This window comes from Excalfactoria chinensis, chromosome 5 (genome assembly GCF_039878825.1).
Source record: "Excalfactoria chinensis isolate bCotChi1 chromosome 5, bCotChi1.hap2, whole genome shotgun sequence".
NCBI lineage: Eukaryota > Metazoa > Chordata > Aves > Galliformes > Phasianidae > Excalfactoria > Excalfactoria chinensis.
Window position 1 is genome coordinate 6,886,560 of NC_092829.1, and position 17,478 is coordinate 6,904,037.

At 42.1% G+C, this 17,478-nt stretch overlaps 1 long non-coding RNA gene across 3 annotated transcripts in view; it reads left to right on the forward strand.

Moving 5' to 3' along the window:
• Positions 1-1,243: 1,243 nt before the first annotated feature.
• LOC140253558 (uncharacterized) overlaps positions 1,244-17,478 on the forward strand; it is a 57,856-nt gene continuing 41,621 nt past the window's right edge. Inside the window, exons 1-3 of one of the 3 annotated variants that reach the window (XR_011903896.1) lie at positions 1,244-1,333; positions 1,803-1,979; positions 12,895-12,973. This is a non-coding gene — a long non-coding RNA (uncharacterized lncRNA). Of the gene's footprint in view, positions 1,334-1,802; positions 1,980-11,770; positions 11,877-12,894; positions 12,974-17,478 lie in introns of those variants that run through there. The other 2 variants (XR_011903894.1, XR_011903895.1) reach the window with 2 other exon arrangements.

A 17,478-nucleotide genomic window follows, 5' to 3' on the forward strand; every position in this document is an offset into this window, starting at 1 on the left:
GCTGAACCTGTTGTTCTCTGTAGGGTTCTTGGTTTGGGGTTTGACGTATTCATTTGCAGGTTGTTCAGAATTTAGCAGCACTGTTGCTTGCTGGCTTTAGGATCCCATCATGCTTACTTGGTGTCTTGCCTGCTAGCTGAGTGTAGGTGACCAGATCACTTGACAATATTGTTTATATTAAAAAAGAATTAAGAGCATTATTACCAGTGTATACACTCACATCTCCATGTTCAGTTAGCAGATGTAGGAGACTTTTGTTTCCACTGCTGTCACCAAATTATCTGTCCCAGCCAAACTTAAAATAAAAGCTTGTAATGATCAACCTGTTGCTTTCAGACAGAAATCTTTATCATCCTTTCTATGTCTGTGAATACTTTTTTTTCTCTGTCACTGTTACAGGAAGATGTTTTTGGTTTTGGTTGCATTTTACTGTACTTGTGAACACATTAAAAAAAAGCATTGGTCGTTGTAGATTTATTTTTGCCTCAGGTATTTTCATGCCTGTTAAACTTTTCCAGAGTTTGGGTGGAAGCACGTAAATACGGCATAATAACCATTCCAGCATAGTGGCATTTCATAACTTCTATTTATTGGAGATGAGATTTTTTTTTTTTTTTTTTTTTCCCAATTAAAATTGTAGGCAAGGTTTCTAATTACAGTGCAGATTATCTCAAGTGTATTTTGCTCTGTTAGAAAGCTGTGTAACGGACGGTGTTGCACTTGAATTAGAGCTGGGAATCCAGCCAGAAATGTGACCTCCTTGATCCTTGCTTTTCGAGATGCCTAAAAGCACAATTGAGGGTGAGGTGGAGGAGGAAATGTCTCCGTTTTCTGTTATTGAATGCAGAATCCTGCCTCGTACCAGACTTGGCACAGTTCCTTCAGGTTCTACTGTCCCATTATTTACACTGGGGATCCCTGCTGTTTACACTAAAGAATTCTGCAGTGCTCTCAAAATTATGCTGACAAGTTTAACTGCCTTCATGTCAGACATACCGTATGCTAGTCTATGGGCTTATAATGATTTTTGACTTAAAGGAAGAGAGGGATACATGAGCCACTCAGTCGCTGCCATACCTTCATCAGCAAAGGACCTCCCCCCACCCCCTTATTTTGCTACTACCAAACTCAATATGAGGGACCAGAGGGAAGTAATAGGGCTTAATAGCTTTGATCAGCTTCACCTGTGCACCACACCTTCCTCCCAGGGGCTCCATTTAAAGTCAGACCAGGAGCCTCTGTACTGCTTATGCTGTAATTGAACCTGTCTTCTGAGTAAGCCTTGTGGTAATGCTGTTTGTACTTTGCTCCCTGAAAGAACACCTTGAATTGGGTATGGTACCTTGTCTTTTGTTTGGCCCTGTTTCCTGAATGGCCAACGTACTGTGCTAAAGCTTTGTCTCTAGTCCTGGCTGTGGCCTTGTATCCACTTGTTCCTGACTAACCTCTACATTTGGTCCTTGATATATTGAACCACTTGCCTGGCCTGGGACTGCTAATGGATCTTGTCACCAGCTTTGGAGATATTCAGGCTCAATCTGCCATGTTTAGGCTTGGGACCGGGTACTACCAGAGCTAGAATTAATACTGAACTATGGTTGTACCCTCTCCTTGGGCAGCAGCTGTTTTGTGCTCTTCCTTGATGGTGGGTGCATGCAGGGCTCTGTTTCCAGGTGCTCCTGATGTCTTTGTGTCCATGCAGTCCCAACTGGCCTTTACTGGTGTGCTATCCATTTAAATGTCAAGCTATGCCTCCTGAGGGAGGCCTACCATGAACTGAGGTTTTGTGTTTGTCTTCCTAGAGCTTCTCCCCTGAGACTGGAGAGTGGAAGAGTCTCAGATCTCATCATATGGATCCTGCCTTCCCTCCTGGTGTTGTCACTTCTCTTAGAAGACCAAGCATCTGTTCTTATCTCCCACAGCAGTGTCAGTGGACAGAAGGATGCAGCAGCCTGCCTGCCCTGCTCCTGCACTGTCAGGTAATTGTGATTATTTTTAACCCTTTACATGGATTTCTGCTTTCTGCACTGTGCAGCCATGACTAGAGAAGGTGGAGAGAGACCATCTGGTCCTGTATCTTTATTTGGGGAGATATAAGTAATTGACATGTCTCAGTGGGTATCAAGGGAAAAAAAAAAAAAAAGAAAAAAAGGCTCCTTCAAGTCTCTCCAGTTGCTAGGAAACGGATGCTTCAACTTTGAAAGCCTCGATGCACGCAGAGGCTATTACCCTGGCAAATTGGACTTTCAGATCTGGTAGCAAGGGAAAAAAGGTGATGCCCAAAAATAGAGAGTGTTTAGGTGATCTGATTTCAGAGACATCTGTTCTGCTTTGCTGGGAGGACAGAGGACCAGTCCAGTTAGTGAACATATGTGGCCGTATTATGCGTAATAAGTTTTGGTCTTACAGTTTCAGCTTGGCTAGGTGACCCCCTTTCTCTCCTCCTTTCCAACCTGGTGAATTTTTAACTTGGCTTCTGTGTACAAAGCTTGCCTATGTAGTGAGGCCATGTGTAGTGTTTGCTTTGAAGCCCAGAACAGGTTTGCATGCAGATGGAGTGCGTGATCAAATAGCAGTTTAAAGTTTTACTCTCGTGGGACCTATGAACCTCTCTTACAAGAGCTGTCTGTGGGTTGGTATGAGCTCTGAGCTCAGCTCTGTTGCAGTGCTCGTGTCTGGATTGGTAGCTGCCTCCTTCTGCAGCTTCTTTGTGTAAGCACCATTATCTGTTGCCAGCCACGTGAAGCTTCAGGGAGGATGCTATAAAAGCCATGAGATTTTTTTCTATGTTTATACTGTGTGCCCTTTCAGAAACTCAAGCTGTGCCCACTAGTGGATACAGTGCTGGGAGTACCACCATTCAGTAGGAGTCCTGTGGTTTCCATCTCAGATGTGGTTCACTAGGAGTGTACCAGTGTGGTGTGATTAATTTGAAAGCACTAAAAGGACCTCGAGTCTCAAAGATGTCCATGTGAACTCTGCCACTTGAGCGATATTAAACAGCTACATCAGGTAGAGGCATCAAGGGTGAGATCTTCACATTGCTGGGCTCTGGCACAAGCAGCCAACTTATTAAACTCTCTTAAAGTTTCCCTTAAAGGGACAGGAAATTGGGGAAAAATAAACAGTTGCTACATAAAGAATATCAAAATATAACATTCTAACAGTACCTGTGAGCCCCCTTTTCTCTTGATTCCAAAGAATTGCTTAGGAAGACCTTGTCTGCTGGTCTTCTTGATTTCATGAAATGATGTCATGAAAAATGATGACAGCCTCCTTCTGGGGAAGGAGGTTAACTGAAATGGACTAGAACTTGTTTTGCTCTGGGAGAATGATGCTGATTTCTTTCAAACTAGTGTGTACAAAAAGTAGAAGGGGAGAAAAAGTAATCATGAGGAGACTGCTAACTCCATTTCAGTTGCTGTCTGCCATGGACCCTCACTAGTAGGTCTGCCTGAAATTGGTAGACAAGCTTGTATATTCTTAACAATCCAATTTGGTTTTGTGCAAACACAAATCTGTTCTGGGCATGGCTTCAGAGAGCTGATGACCTGGTATGTAAGCAAATTCCCTCAATGAGTGCATGAGATGACCCACTGGTAACTTAAGCTTGGCTCAGTGTCCATGGTTTGGAGTGTGAATCCAGGCAAACTAGGATGAAGGGAGATGATGATGTGTTCCTCTCTCAGGCTGGTGCTTATTCAACCACTGCTGATTTTACTATTACTAGACTTTAAAAGATGTTGTTATGCATCCCTCTGGATGCAAGCTTACGGTATCAGTGTTGGCTACAGGAATGAAATGGATTTTATTTCCTTTGCTTAAAAGAACAAAAGAAGACAGAATATGCATTAAAAGTGGAAAAGAAGATGCATGGAAAAAGGTGTAAGGAAGGGAGTTTTTATCTTTAGCCAAAGATAAGAGCCATTTCCTGGCAACCAGTTTCTTTCCAAGATCAGGACAAAGGGTCAGCCATGCCATGGTGGACTAAAGAGGGTGATGAATACTGTGGTCTGTGTGGTAGAGTTCATGCTTTTTGGGTCACCTGTCCTCTTGGGAATAGTGTCAGATAACATAGTCTACTGACTGCTGACAGACCCATCCTGTTGCTATTTTGCTCGCATTCAGCATACCCAATTTAGGCTTGTCCCTCTGGTCTCTGCCCTTCCTGTTTACCAGGTGTGCTCCAAACTCGTGCTTCTCCAGTCCCTGACCTTCCTGTTTAGCTGAATTAAACCAGTCAATAAATTTCATTGACTTTTCTGTGCAAAATCATATGCAAGTCTGATTTGCATTTCTTAGACGGAGCAGCGGAGCAACAGACATTGCATAGCCATACATTCAATCTCAGTCTTGATGCTTTTCTGTACAAATAGGCCTACGTTTTACCTGGAGAAGAAGCAGCACAAAATATTCTAGTTTTCCATGAAATTAAGATTCGGAGTCAAACTTCTTAATGCAATCTCTTTTCTATACTTTTTGCTTTCCTCTGTTGCCTAATTGGAATCGGTGTGCATTCCTAATAGACTTTGCTGAACAAAGCTTCTGAACCCTACATGGTAATGTAAAACCATTGCTCCGTGCTGTCTGTAACAGATGGGAAATGTAATCTTCTGGGTCCTGTGACAGGGTCTGCTCATTATTATATGAACAATGAGGGAAGAAATGTAAAAAGTGCAACATACGTTTATTTCCTGACACTTTGTTTAAAAGACAATGGGCCTGATTCTTATTAAGTGTAAGGGCTGCAGGGGATCCCCTTGGTGTTAGAGACCTCCAACAAAATAAGAACTATGTAATATGTTATTTTTTTATATACTCTAGTTTTTTCTCACCTTGGGCCTTTTAATCTAGCTTGTCATTCAAGCAGCAACGAGTACTGGCAAGCGTTTATTAGAGAATGAGTGATGAGGTGATTCCCACAATTAAGCAAATCTCAGGACATTTGTTCTTGGAATCTCTTTAGCTTGTAGATTTTGCTTCTGTCTCTGACCTGAAGGCTGTGCAGCCTCCTCCAGCTGTCTTCTTTTTTTCTTGTTTTAAAAACATCTCTTTGTGCAAAATTGCTTTTCATTCTCAGACTTCTGAGGCAGCACTGACAAAAATCTCTATTCAGGATACTTCAACCAACGGGAATGCCTTCAGTCTTCATCTTTTGGTGGGATGTAAACTATCTTCTGGTGAAACATGGATGGTGTATCATCTCTTTGAGATGGCTTGTGTGTGGTTATCAGATCTGTGATAAAAGCACTGGTGATTCAGGCCAGCAAGACTTATGTGAATAACAAGCAGAGGAGCCTTAACAAAAGCAAAATAAATAAGATAACTTCCACCACTGGAAACACCTGTTTTTCTACTCTGCAGATACTAAAGCTGTTTCAACAACAGCACTCAGAGCACTGAGAGAACCTGAGTAATGCATTTTCCTGCTGAAAATGCCTTCTCTCCTTCAGTGCCTCCTTGTCTGCTTCTGACCCTTCTGCTGGCAACAGAACAGCATGAGGTCTCTGGTATCAGGTTTTCTGCTCTTTTACCTTTCCTGCCCCTGGCATGCAGATCACTTTACTACCTGACCCTGTTTGAAGCTCAAGTGTGATGGATTCCATTTCCCTATCAGCCTGCCAGTCTAGCTGGTTTCAGCATTTCTGTCATCTCCTGTGTGGGTTGCTGCATTACCTGTAAGGAGTGGAGTTTCATGCTGAAGCTTTTATGCCCTACTTATTTTTAATCCCTCTTCACCATCAGCACCTTTGCCAGGAATTGGAGTGGAGCTTTGCAAGCACCGCTTTGATCTTCCTGGCACCTTAGGTGACATCTGTATCAGCACTTGCATGTTGATTCCTGACGCAGGACTTCACAGGCCAGATTTCATTTTAAAAGTGCTGTTTTCCAGTAACAATTCCCTCATCTATGCATACAGACACAGACATGCACGTGATCTTTTGGATTTTGGACATACTTACGTTGGTTTCTTCCAGTCCAGCATTGTGCCCTTGTTCTAAGGGAAAATGAGTTACTCTGATTTGTTTGAATACCTCATTAAAACAAGACCGGTAACTCAAAAATCCAACATTCCAGTTATCAGATGTACCTTAGTCTCACTCAAAGCCCACAAAGCAAAGTTGATGTGTAGCAATTAGCCTTTTGTTATGTGACTCGCTACCCTGCCCAGCATGAAGCCATAAACACTGTTCCCTTGGCTCCTATTTCCAGAGGGAGGTGACATCTGTTGTGAAAACTGCTCCTTGAGGGTGGTGTTTTCTGGAGTCAAACATGCATTGTGGTGCAGTGACATGTCACATCAAGTACTGGTGATTCAGGAGTAGATTGTCCGTTCACCCTGGTACACTGAGACACTTAGCTACAAAGTCCTCTTAGGGAAGATGTACTATCAGCCCATCAGAAATCAGCATGTTGTTCTTAAAGCCTCCCCCTCCCTATTTTCTTCATGTAGCTGAGTGATTATTTGTAGTTACTAACGTGGGAATACTGAGGAGGAAGGGATGAAGAATGGTGTAAAAACCCGAGCTGTTTGTATTACATAGATCTAATTATTGTATCTTGATGTGGAAATGCATACAGGCAAGTGAAGCTATATTGGAATTAGGCAAATGTCCTCCCAGATGAGCTGAAACAACTGAAGTTTCGATGACTGATTTCCTAGCATATGCGATTGCAGCCTGGCTTATTCGCTTACTTGTGAAGTGCTGAGAAGAGAGGTATAATCCTTCCATAACTGCTCAAGAAAGCAGGAATTGTAAGAAACATGCAGAAAATAATTATTATCTATGAGAGTGATTGCACTACAAATGATGGCATAGCTTTTTATTTATTTATTTATCTTCAATTTTACTTGTAATGCAGAAAGTACAGAAGGGAAGGGTGAGAGTGAGGATCTGGCCATGGGTAGTGGTGAATTTGAGATCATGCACCATCCCTCACCTTTGAGAATGTGTTATTACTGCTACTCCTGTGGAAAAAGAACACCTTTAACCATTCAAGTCTGAGATATTTCCTAAAATGTTTTTAGGCTTTCTCTTAACTTCTTTGGCAGGCATAAGGCAAGTCAGTGCTTTATCATGAGGTATTGTAAGGCTCTGGTTCTTAGTTCTTCCCCTCTACATCTGCTGTATGCTTGTTGCTGCTCTTCACTGTGCAGCTTTTCCATTCTTGGACCTGAGAGGGAGCTGTGAGGTTTGCTATAGAGCCTGAGTTGGAGAGCTGTGGTGGCCAGTCACTGTGCAAAAAGATATTTCAAGTGTTGTGCAGCCCCTTCCATGGTCAGGCTTAAGTGCAGTCCTGAATTGAGGCAGACACGAACAGGCTACTTTTTAGCAAGTTGTAAAATATAGCTTGCATTCCTAAACTGATCCGTTGCATGCCTGAGGAAAATAGAAGTGATGAAAATGACTGCCTTGGCTGGTAATTTGTGATCAGGCAAAAGGGTTAAGATCTTGGAGCTGTGACTTGTGCATCCAGCTGCAGTGCATATGCAGACACATAAAACATGTCAATGAGCATTTTATTCATATTGAGTTATCAACAAACTCCATGTGCTGCACACACAGCTGGAGAGACCAAAGCACTGAACAGAGATGCCTTGTTGTGGCTCTCTAGGTTTGATTCTACCCTATTTAAATCAGTAAGAATTGTGCTACTGATGGTGGATCTCAGGTTTTCATCCTGAAGCATCCATCTGTGCAGCATCTATCTTTATATGGACAAGAGTGGAAACAAAATGATCCCTTTACTGATGTACAGAGGTGATGCATTCCTAATGGCTCGTTAACTTCAGTTTTCTTCTCACGTATTCTAACAGCAGGAAAAAAAACCCACAACAATGGAGCGAAAGTAGCATGTTGAATTAATAACACAATTTAAACACTTAGAACTATCTTTCTATAGAAATCACTTCAGAAATACATCTGAGGCACAAATTGGGCCCTCTGAGGTATAAGTAAAGGCGAGGATGTAACACATGATAATCGAATCATGTCATTTCATAGACATAGATGTGATCAAAGCTTTAATAAAAATTCCAAGGTCACCTTGAATTAAGGATTCAGGTAGGAGTGCTGAGTGTTTCTTTCAAATGCTTATCTTTGGCTTGTGAGACTTCTGATGACTTGGGAAAATTTTATCCATGTGCATGAGTCACCTCAGTTCAGAGGAATATAAGGCTGAGTACGTGCCTGTACATCCCACTTGCTGGAGCTGATGTGCCTACGTGGGCTGAGCAGCCTCAACTGAAAGGATAATAAGGAAAATTGAGTGGATGGGTCAGGCTGATCCTGGGGGATTCTTCTCCTGCTTCTTTTCCTACACCAGACAGACTATTGCAAATAGAGACAGCTGAAACCCAGAGTTTCCAGGTGGCAGAAAAAATCTTTTCTTTTTTCCATTTTCTCTCAGACTGAAGCCAGCCGTCCTCCGTACTTCACATGAACCAGAAATCCTAAGAAAAGTCTGTTTCAGACACATCAATGCACAGTGTTTCTGAAATGAAATATGCTACCCAGATGCTGCAGGTTCTCAGAGAAACTGATGATCTTGTCAGTCCTGCTGCTGGTAGCAGCTGCTGGTGTCTCAGGATTTGTGGCTGGGCCAGAGCCAGCACTGCTATGGATTTTGTTGTCCCAGTTCCGCAGCAAAGATGGGTCTGCCTGAGTTGCATGTCCCATCCTGTTGCCGTGACCTGGAGATCAAAGCTCTTCCATCCTCCAGTGATGTCCTTTTCAGCATGTCCCAGTTCGGAGACTTGAGAAACATGGTATGAGGTGGAGGTCAGCCTCTGCTCCCAAGTAACAGTGATAGGATGAGAGCTAACAGCCTTAAGTTGTGCTAGAGGAAGCTCAGGTTGGATATTAAGAAAAATTGCTTCTCAGATAGAGTGAGGATGCAATGGCACAGCTGCCTAGGGAGTGGGGAGGTTACCATCCCTGGAGGTGTTCAAGAACTGTGGAGATGTGGCACTGAGGGACGTGGGCATCGTGGGATGGGTTGTGGTTGGACTGGATGATCTTAGTGGTCTTTTCCAACCTTTATGATTCTATCAGAAAATTCTTTGTTTTCTTGTGACACTATCCGTGGAAAGCAATATATATACTTGTACTTTTCATGGGCATAATTGAGTGGAGAATTTTTTCTTAGGAAATCATGAGGAGTTTTTTGTTTATTTTTGAAGTTTAGTTGGTTTGGAAACCTCCCTGAAAACACTGAATCAAAATTTGCTCTGGGAAAACATTTAAAATTAGAAGTGTTTCTGAAATAATCTATTTTCATTGAAGAGTAGCAGAAAATCCAATTTTCTGCTGAGAGAGAGAGGGGGGAAAAAAAAAAAAAGCCAATTGTTCTGGATTTTGGGGCAGCTCTTCAGTTCCCCTTGGGGAACAGCACAAAGCAATCTTAATGGCTATCTGAGAAATGAGGTGAGAACTGCTCCAGAAGCAGGAGGTCCCCTGGCCATGGAACCAAGGGCAGGAAGGAGAGCTGGAGCAGGAGGCTGCTGGTTCCTGGCTGGGAAGGTGATGTCTCAGAGTGTTTTTGTAGCTTGCTGTTACGCTCTGTGTGGCAAAACTCCACTGCTGATGAATTGCAACTTAAATATGCCCCCAGTGGATGATTAGTAAGTGTGGAAACATTATTTACGTTTTCCAAATAATTTCAAACAAAAACAACCCACTGGCTAATGAAAAAAGGTAATTCATCACCAGATCCCCTCAGTGCTGTTAAGTGTTCCGGCTTGAGGAATATCATGATCTGTACATGGTCCTCACTAGAAACAGAACAAAGTGCCTGCACACTGCTAGTGACCTCACTGGGAATACCTGGTTGCTGGAGAAATACAGGTCCATGCCTAGGAGGGAGGCTGTTATGTGCCCTTTGGATGCTGCACCACTGGTTGTTTGTAAACACTTCCAGCCCTGGTGGCACAGGGGATTCAGGATGCTGTCAGTTATTAACCATACTCCAAATGAACACAGGGGCAGCAGCTCCATTTAAGTCACTAGTTAGGTAGTGGTATTTACTCTGCTTTTCCCAGAACCACTTTTCATCTCAGTTTCATTGCATCAATAAGTGCATTCATTAAGCGATTTTGCAGACTCTTTGCATTCTGAATTATGTTCTAAGATGTAGCTTATGAAATAAGCATATAAAGTGGATTATTCTCCATGAAAGAACATTTTGGTCATTCCTACATCTCCTAGCATTTTTTCAGAGCTCTTCTTTGCCTTTGCATGGATTATGTGTGTCGATGGACTGAAACAAGATTATATACTGCTGCATGTACAGCATGCGTATTCACACCTTCTTTATGCCGTAGATTTTTATAGCTGTTAAATTTCCTTTTCATTATATTTGATTTGCTAAGATGAAGGCTTGTTTTATCAAAACTAATTACATGGTACGTATTTAATGTTCTGTCCCTAAGGTTTTCATAGTAATAAAATTGATTGTTACTGATTAAAATGGTTCTATTACATCAGCTTAATGTCACTTGAGGTGAATGCGGTATTAGAAAAACGGCCAGTAAAATGTTGAATAGGGAACACAGAGGCAAGGATAAAATACAGAGAAAAGATTCTTGAATGGACAAGATTTATTTATTTTTATTTAGAGTTGATTACCATCAAGAGTTTTACAGCTCTGAGATGTCTGAGGTGTTTGCAAAACTGTGTTGTTATTGTGTTTATCCAACTTACTGGATTGCAGTTCTGCAGCTCCTTGATAAGCGTTCAATGCGTCGCTTTAAAAGCAGCCTCTGTCTCTATTTCTCGTGTGGTTATAGTTTATGGAAAAGCACATGCAAATGTGAAGAATCTGTCACATAAAGGTGAAATGGTCTGTTGGGTGGGAAAAGATGAAAAAAGGAGTTAGCAGAGGGGAGATGGGATCCAGAAAAAGAGAAGATTTGATAGAACCAGACAGGGTAATCTCAGCCTTTTTAAGGTGAGACAAGAAATTCTGGAGCTTCATTTTATGGTAGAAAATACAGAATTGATAACAGTTCTCTTCTTTGCTACTACAGCGAGTCTTTTTTAGAGCAGCGTGTGGCTGCGCTTCCAGTTCTCCAGTACTTTCCTGCTGTGTCAGAATATTTGCTATTTTTTCTTGAATCCTACCTTCCTGGAATCACATGACCAGCTGGGAGTGGAATTTTGCTCTCAATCTGGAAATGAGATTAGAATATGGTTATTCCATGAGACAAGGAAGAGGGACTCAGACAGCAGTGGGTGCCCAAGGCCAGGCTGCATGGGGCCCTGGGCAGCCTGGTCTTCTGGGGGCATCCTGCCCACTGGAGGTGGTTGGAACTGGGTGGGCTTTGAGGTCCCCTCAAACCCAACCCATTCTGTGATTGTATAACTACAAGAGTGTTACTTTACACAATTTGCATAATTTTCAAGCTGTTCCTGTAGGTTAGCATCTCACTTCAGAGTAGTTATCCAGCACTTCCTTGTCCTCTCCAATCAGTCTTTTTCCAACGACTTTTAATACACTGAGAACCATCTGACCATCATCGATGCCACATTTCCCCCCGATCTCTGTCAACATTATCAAAACTTCTGTACTCCTTCGAGCTATCTGCTGACTATTAGTACTCGATGCCATTTGCAGCTGACTGGCTTTCAAAAGAAGAGCAAAGCTTCCCACTTCGTTTCAGCTTAAACTAAACACTTTTTGCATGGCTAAAGTTGAACTTTGTGGAGATGGCAAAAATTGTTCCCTTTTAGCTTGAGGCTTAGAAATGCATTGCGGTTGTGATTTGCAGAACCAATTCTGACTGAGAAGAGGCACAGTGCAGCACCAGAGGAAACGTCTGGGGATGTGGCAGGAGGAAGACAGGCAAAGGAAAAGTCTGAAAAACTGGAGGCTTGCAGAGGAAATCCATGAATATATAGTAACAATGAGACAAAACAGCCAAATTAGGCAGTACACCTTTGAGATTTCAGTGACGTTTTGCTAGTGATAGAAAATTCAATCATCTGTAAGTAACTTTTATCAGAGTATTTCCTGAGTAATTCATGACATAAAAAAAATCCCATTATCTTAGGTTTAGCAACTGCATAGGAGGTGACGACCATAGGTGGGGAAGCAAGAGTCTTAACCCCACTACTGAGATGCCAACTGCTGTACAAAACACACAAAGAAAGAAGTCCAAGAAAATATGATTTTTTTTTTCCCCCCTGTAGATAATTGCTTTTGAATACCTTTAAAACAGTGTGTACACTTTGATTTCCTTCCCCAGTCAGTTTTAATCTGCCCTTGACATTCCATTAACTTGACAGTGTTGTTTAAAGAGAGCCTCGTATCTATGGACAGACTGATTTTCGTCATTAGCTAAGAAAGCACGGCTGGGTATTAGGCCCTTGAGGGTAGAAAGATAGAAGAGAAAACAAGGAGTGTCTGCATCACACCAGTCTTTCTTCTGAAGAGCATCTATGTGGGTTGTAGAAGAACTTTCTTCTTCAAAGAAGAAAGCTGGGTGCTAGCAGAAAATCCGCTGTGTTTGTCCACTGCTTAAGAACAGTGCTTTGGTGCAGTTGTGTGTGGTATTCACTGAGAATCGCACTAGGACTGGATGGATGTTGTTGCAATTAAACAGCTTATTTACTGAAAAAGAATTCTTGGGTAAACTGGAATTGTCACTTGGCTATTTTGCTTTCAGATTGAAAGGAATTAGAAGAAAATTATTTTTAAGTGAAAACATCTAATTTCTTAAGTTAAAGGTTTAAGCATTGTGACTTGCAATGGTGTCTTGTGGTAATCTAGCAAAATATAAATATTAAAATGACTTTGGAAAGAAACCTTTTGTTTCAGGCTGAATGAACTGCATTAAACAGTGATATTTGAAACGGCTCATTTCACTGAGACTTTCAAACACTTTCATTTCAGGTCAGCCTGAAACCACTGCAATTTGACCAGGAAATGCATCATCAGCCATTTACATAATCACAGAGAATCACAGACTATCCTGAGTTGGGAGGGACCGTAAGGTTCATTGAGTCCATCTCTTAATTCCACCCCAAAAACAGCTTTGGTAATGAGCAGCAGGAGCCTGATGCTCCACACCTGCATAAGCCTTAAGGTCTTAATGTTCTAAGAGAGCCCTGCACCAGGCAAACCTCCTTTCATCATCTGATTCACAGAATATGATTCATATAATAACAGTGTTCAGGAGGGAAATGCAATATACAGGTAGTCTGGGAATATTCATACCCTCTTTAGGCATATGTTAAAAAAAAAGAAAAAAAAAAAAAAAAAAAAGGTAATTTAGGAGCCCAGACAGGTTATATGTTCCATGGAGAGAAGTGAACTCCTAAATAATTTCTAACATCCCCACTGAGTACCAAGCAGCCTAAGCAAAGCACTCAGATTGGGTGCCTAGAAGTAGAAGGTATGGATGCCTTCCTTGGATTTCTCAAAGGACCACATTTGGGTGTGTTAGATGATAATATTTTCAGTGTTTATCAGGCACTGGGGGCAGCTCAGCTAAAATCCAGGAGGTACCACAGTGTTCTTTCTTCCAACAACATCTGGTAATATAACCTGTGGGAGGACGGCGGCACCTTGTTGTGTGTTTCATAGCTTATTGAACTCAGGTCTGAATGCTCCAAGAAATCTGAGACACACGTGTAACATCCAGTGAAATGAGTGTTATTCTCCTCTTTACAGGGTCAGGGAAAACAGACAGGAAGAGAGAGCTGGGAAGTGGGAAGTCCAACTGCTAGCAGTAATTGCCAGCTGTGTAAGTGCAGGAAAGGGCGAAAAACCTTGCTCCTCCATGAAAACCTGCATTTAGAGCTGTTACAGAAGGGGGAGAGGCAGGAAGTGAAAGGAGTGGCTCCAGCAATTCTTAGCTGTAATTGTAACCACAGAGTGAACTGTAGGGAAATGGAGCTAATTATATTTGGTTGCAAGTCCTATCTCTTGCATTTATGAGACACCCATTACAGAAAGGAGCTGAAGCCTTAAGAATAGAGTATATCTGCTTTTCTTGTCTTTACATGGAATTTCTGCTAATGAAGATGCTACAGAAGAGTCTGCCTAAAACTGAAATGTTAGCTCCTCAGTTGACGTAAATCACTGTAATCCCATTGAAGTCAATGCTGAAGATTTAACATCATGCTAATTGAAGTCAATGGAGCTAGGCTGATATGTACCAGCTGAGGTAAATTCCCCAGTGCATTCTTTCTAGCTCTCAGGAGTATTTGGAGCTTTGGTTCTGGTTTGAGTCACTGAGAGGCACCAGCTGCGCAGTTCAAACCAGGCTCCTTATTTACAAATGACCTTTCCTAAATTTCAATTACATTGTTGAGACTGGTGATTTCATACCAGGTTCATCTCTATCCTCAATATGTAGAGTTTGGTTGTATCCCCTCCCCCCCAGTCTTCCCATTCTCTGTGGTAGCAATCCCCTGTGTTTGCTGATTTTTGCTTTTTGGTGTTATCTAACTAGGTCTGATATATTTAGCTGTCACCAAGTACAGCAATCTGCAGCAAGGTTTCTGTTATTATTGATGGTAATATCGTATGGAGGGATCCCCAGATGGTGTTAAATATAGTCTTATGAATTCCTTTTCTGGTTTGTAACAAATGTTCAGTCTACGGAAGACCTGCTGTCTGATTTGGTCTCTCTTTTATACATTTTATATCATTTCATACAATGATCTTTGAGCAAAACCATTGCAAATTCATAGAATGGCCTGGGTTGAAAAGGACCACAGTGATCATCCAATTTCAACCCCCTGCTATTTGCAGGGTTGCCAACCACCAGACCAGGCTGTACAGAGCCACATCCAGCCTGGCCTTGAACGTCTCCAGGGATGGGAGTGAATGCTCTCTTCTCGTTCTCTATAGCTGATCACAATTTATTTGACATAGTCTCTTTTAGGGTGACAAAATCAGAGTTTAGGATGGGGTTTCTGGAGGAGAAATGTTGCTTGAAGATACTTGTGATGGTCTCCATTTCCGGAGTGTGTTACATCTCTAAAGAATTCAATGTGTTTGGCCTTCTGATCTTTCTACCAGTGTCAGTGTCAGAGGTGTCAATGTCAGAAGTCCTTATTCTCCTGTGTATTGGAGTATGTGCTGTTACAAGCAGGTGAAGCAAAAGCCCTTTAATGCGTATTCTCTTCAGTGGACCCTTGAATATGTGTGGAGTCGTACAGCTGAATTACTGAACAACAACAAAGCCACTTTCTACTGATACAGAGGTATAAGTTTTGAGTCAAGTGAGAAACTGAATTTGTAGTCATGCTATAGAGAATCTGTAACCTTGATGCTCTCTTCCATAGTGAATATTTGAATCAGTAGGCTTTTACTTGAAAAACATGTGAATTCTACTGTATCCATCTCTGATTCTTTCTTCTCTCTTTTTAAGAAGCTGACACCAGGAAAGAGACTTCAGCAAGAACTTTGACTCAGATAAGGAGGTGCCTTGTGACTTCTGGGCTGGTGGAGAGGACGCTCAAATTACAGATTAAACATAGAATTTGGCCACTTTAGACTGAATTTAGAGATCAGAGGCCATTGCTACTTTTATATTTCAGTTTTTGTGTTACGGGAATAATTGGACTTCCGAAGTCCTGTGCGATGGTGTGTGCATTATGAACAGTTTCAAGAGTTATAAAGGATCAGTTCAGCTTTCAGCCTTTTTTGTGAAGTATGTGAGTCTGTTACCTTCGATTTTACAGCCACATGCAGAAAATGTTCTGTTGCCACTGAATTTAGTTTTAGTCTTGCAGGAAATAAATACTGAGGACAGCATAGCAGCTGATTAAGAGCCCCTGCTGTGGAGTGCCTTGCGCTGCTAATGAGGCCCTATGTGATCGCTTATCACTGGAGGGGCTGCCTGTGTCCACGGGGAAGAGGATGAGAGAACTGGTGAGGGACATAAGGCTTGTGAGCAGCAATTTATTGAGAACAGTGGCTCTGCAAGAAACTGGTTTTAGCACGCACTGTTTTCCAGATGGGCAATACTGCTGAGAGCAGCTGCAGATGACATCTTCAAAGCAAAGATGGGAGGTAGAGATCAGGGAAAGGGAGGAGAAAATTCTGCAATCTGCAAAGACAATGAGAGAAGATGGTCATTAAAGTTGTATAATGGTAGAAAGAATGGCAACAGTGCTCCTCCCTTAAAATGCAGAGAACCTTTTTCCATCTTACTGCTTGGGGGAATTCCTTCTTGGCTGTGTTCTGACATTTCTTCTTTCCTCAGAGGACTGTAGGCATCCTGTAGAGATTTTCTATTGTTACTGATATTTCTGTTGCTACAGTAATCAGAGGTCTTGATTCTGTGCCTACTGTAATTTACTGGGAATCTCCTGTGGCCTCCTGTCAATGTGGAACTGAGCACTGGAAATGGTATTTTACAATAGAAACCAGGTTGGCATCTTCCTAACCAGCTGAGCTTTGTTAGACTGAACACAAGTTACTTGAAAGCCAATTTACTTGAGATAGCTTTTATATATTGAATTTTACATGAGAGAATTTTACTAGCAGTGAAGTCTGTGTCCTGCGTGCCGGGCTCCTAACTCCAAAGGGAGGAGCCAACCACCTGTGTGTGGAAAAGGACTGCACTGAATAAAGCTCTCTATGAGAACAAAAGAGAGGCTATTGTCCCTCAAGAATTGCAACTGACTTTGCCTGTAAGATGTTATAATGAAGGAACAATAAGCACATGGTTGTTCTGCAGGTCATAGGCATCTAGAAGCTGATAGGTTCTGTCTTTGTAGGGCTCTGCAATGGGCAGATACCAACTTTGTCCATCAAGGAATAAGGACAGCACAGTGAGGCTCAGGGACGCCATCGTGTCAGTGTGTAGGACCAGTTAAGGAGCCTGACTGATCACTCACTGATGCCAAGAGGTGCTGATAATTGGCAGCTGATCACTAGTTCTATGGTGCACTTAACTCCAGTCTTCTCTGCTTTGTCTTGCAATTTGACTTAATGAAGCCTACCACACTCTGCCCTGGGCTGGTAGTGTGTATATGAGTAGACCTGTAGATAGTTCAATGCCTTTGAAGTGAGCTGGTACCGCCCTGAGAAGAGTCTGTGTCTCTAGCTTGGGCTGGCAGAGAACACCATCCAAGATGGAGTCTTCCTATGTTTTATATATTCTTACCTTTGAACAAATAAAGCCCTTCTCAGGGGTTTTACAGCCCTTAAAGTGTAGAGGGGGGGAGAGAGCCAGTTCTGAGGCATACTTGTCAGGAATAGGGGAAATTGATACAGTTGGAAAAAGACACTGTCTCCCTGACATGGCTGGTGGCTGACAAAACTCCGTGCTAATAGAGCCAGAATATTAAGATACAAGAAAATTCCTGTGTTGGCCTATGTGGAGTAGTTCTGGTCAGGGACTTCATTATATCTGTCTTCCTTTGAAACAGCGTATATTATGGACCAAATAAAAGACTGCCTGCAATGTGTGCTCTGGCTCATTTGCTGTGGCTTTGTTTTCCTGCTGAGTTGTGACAG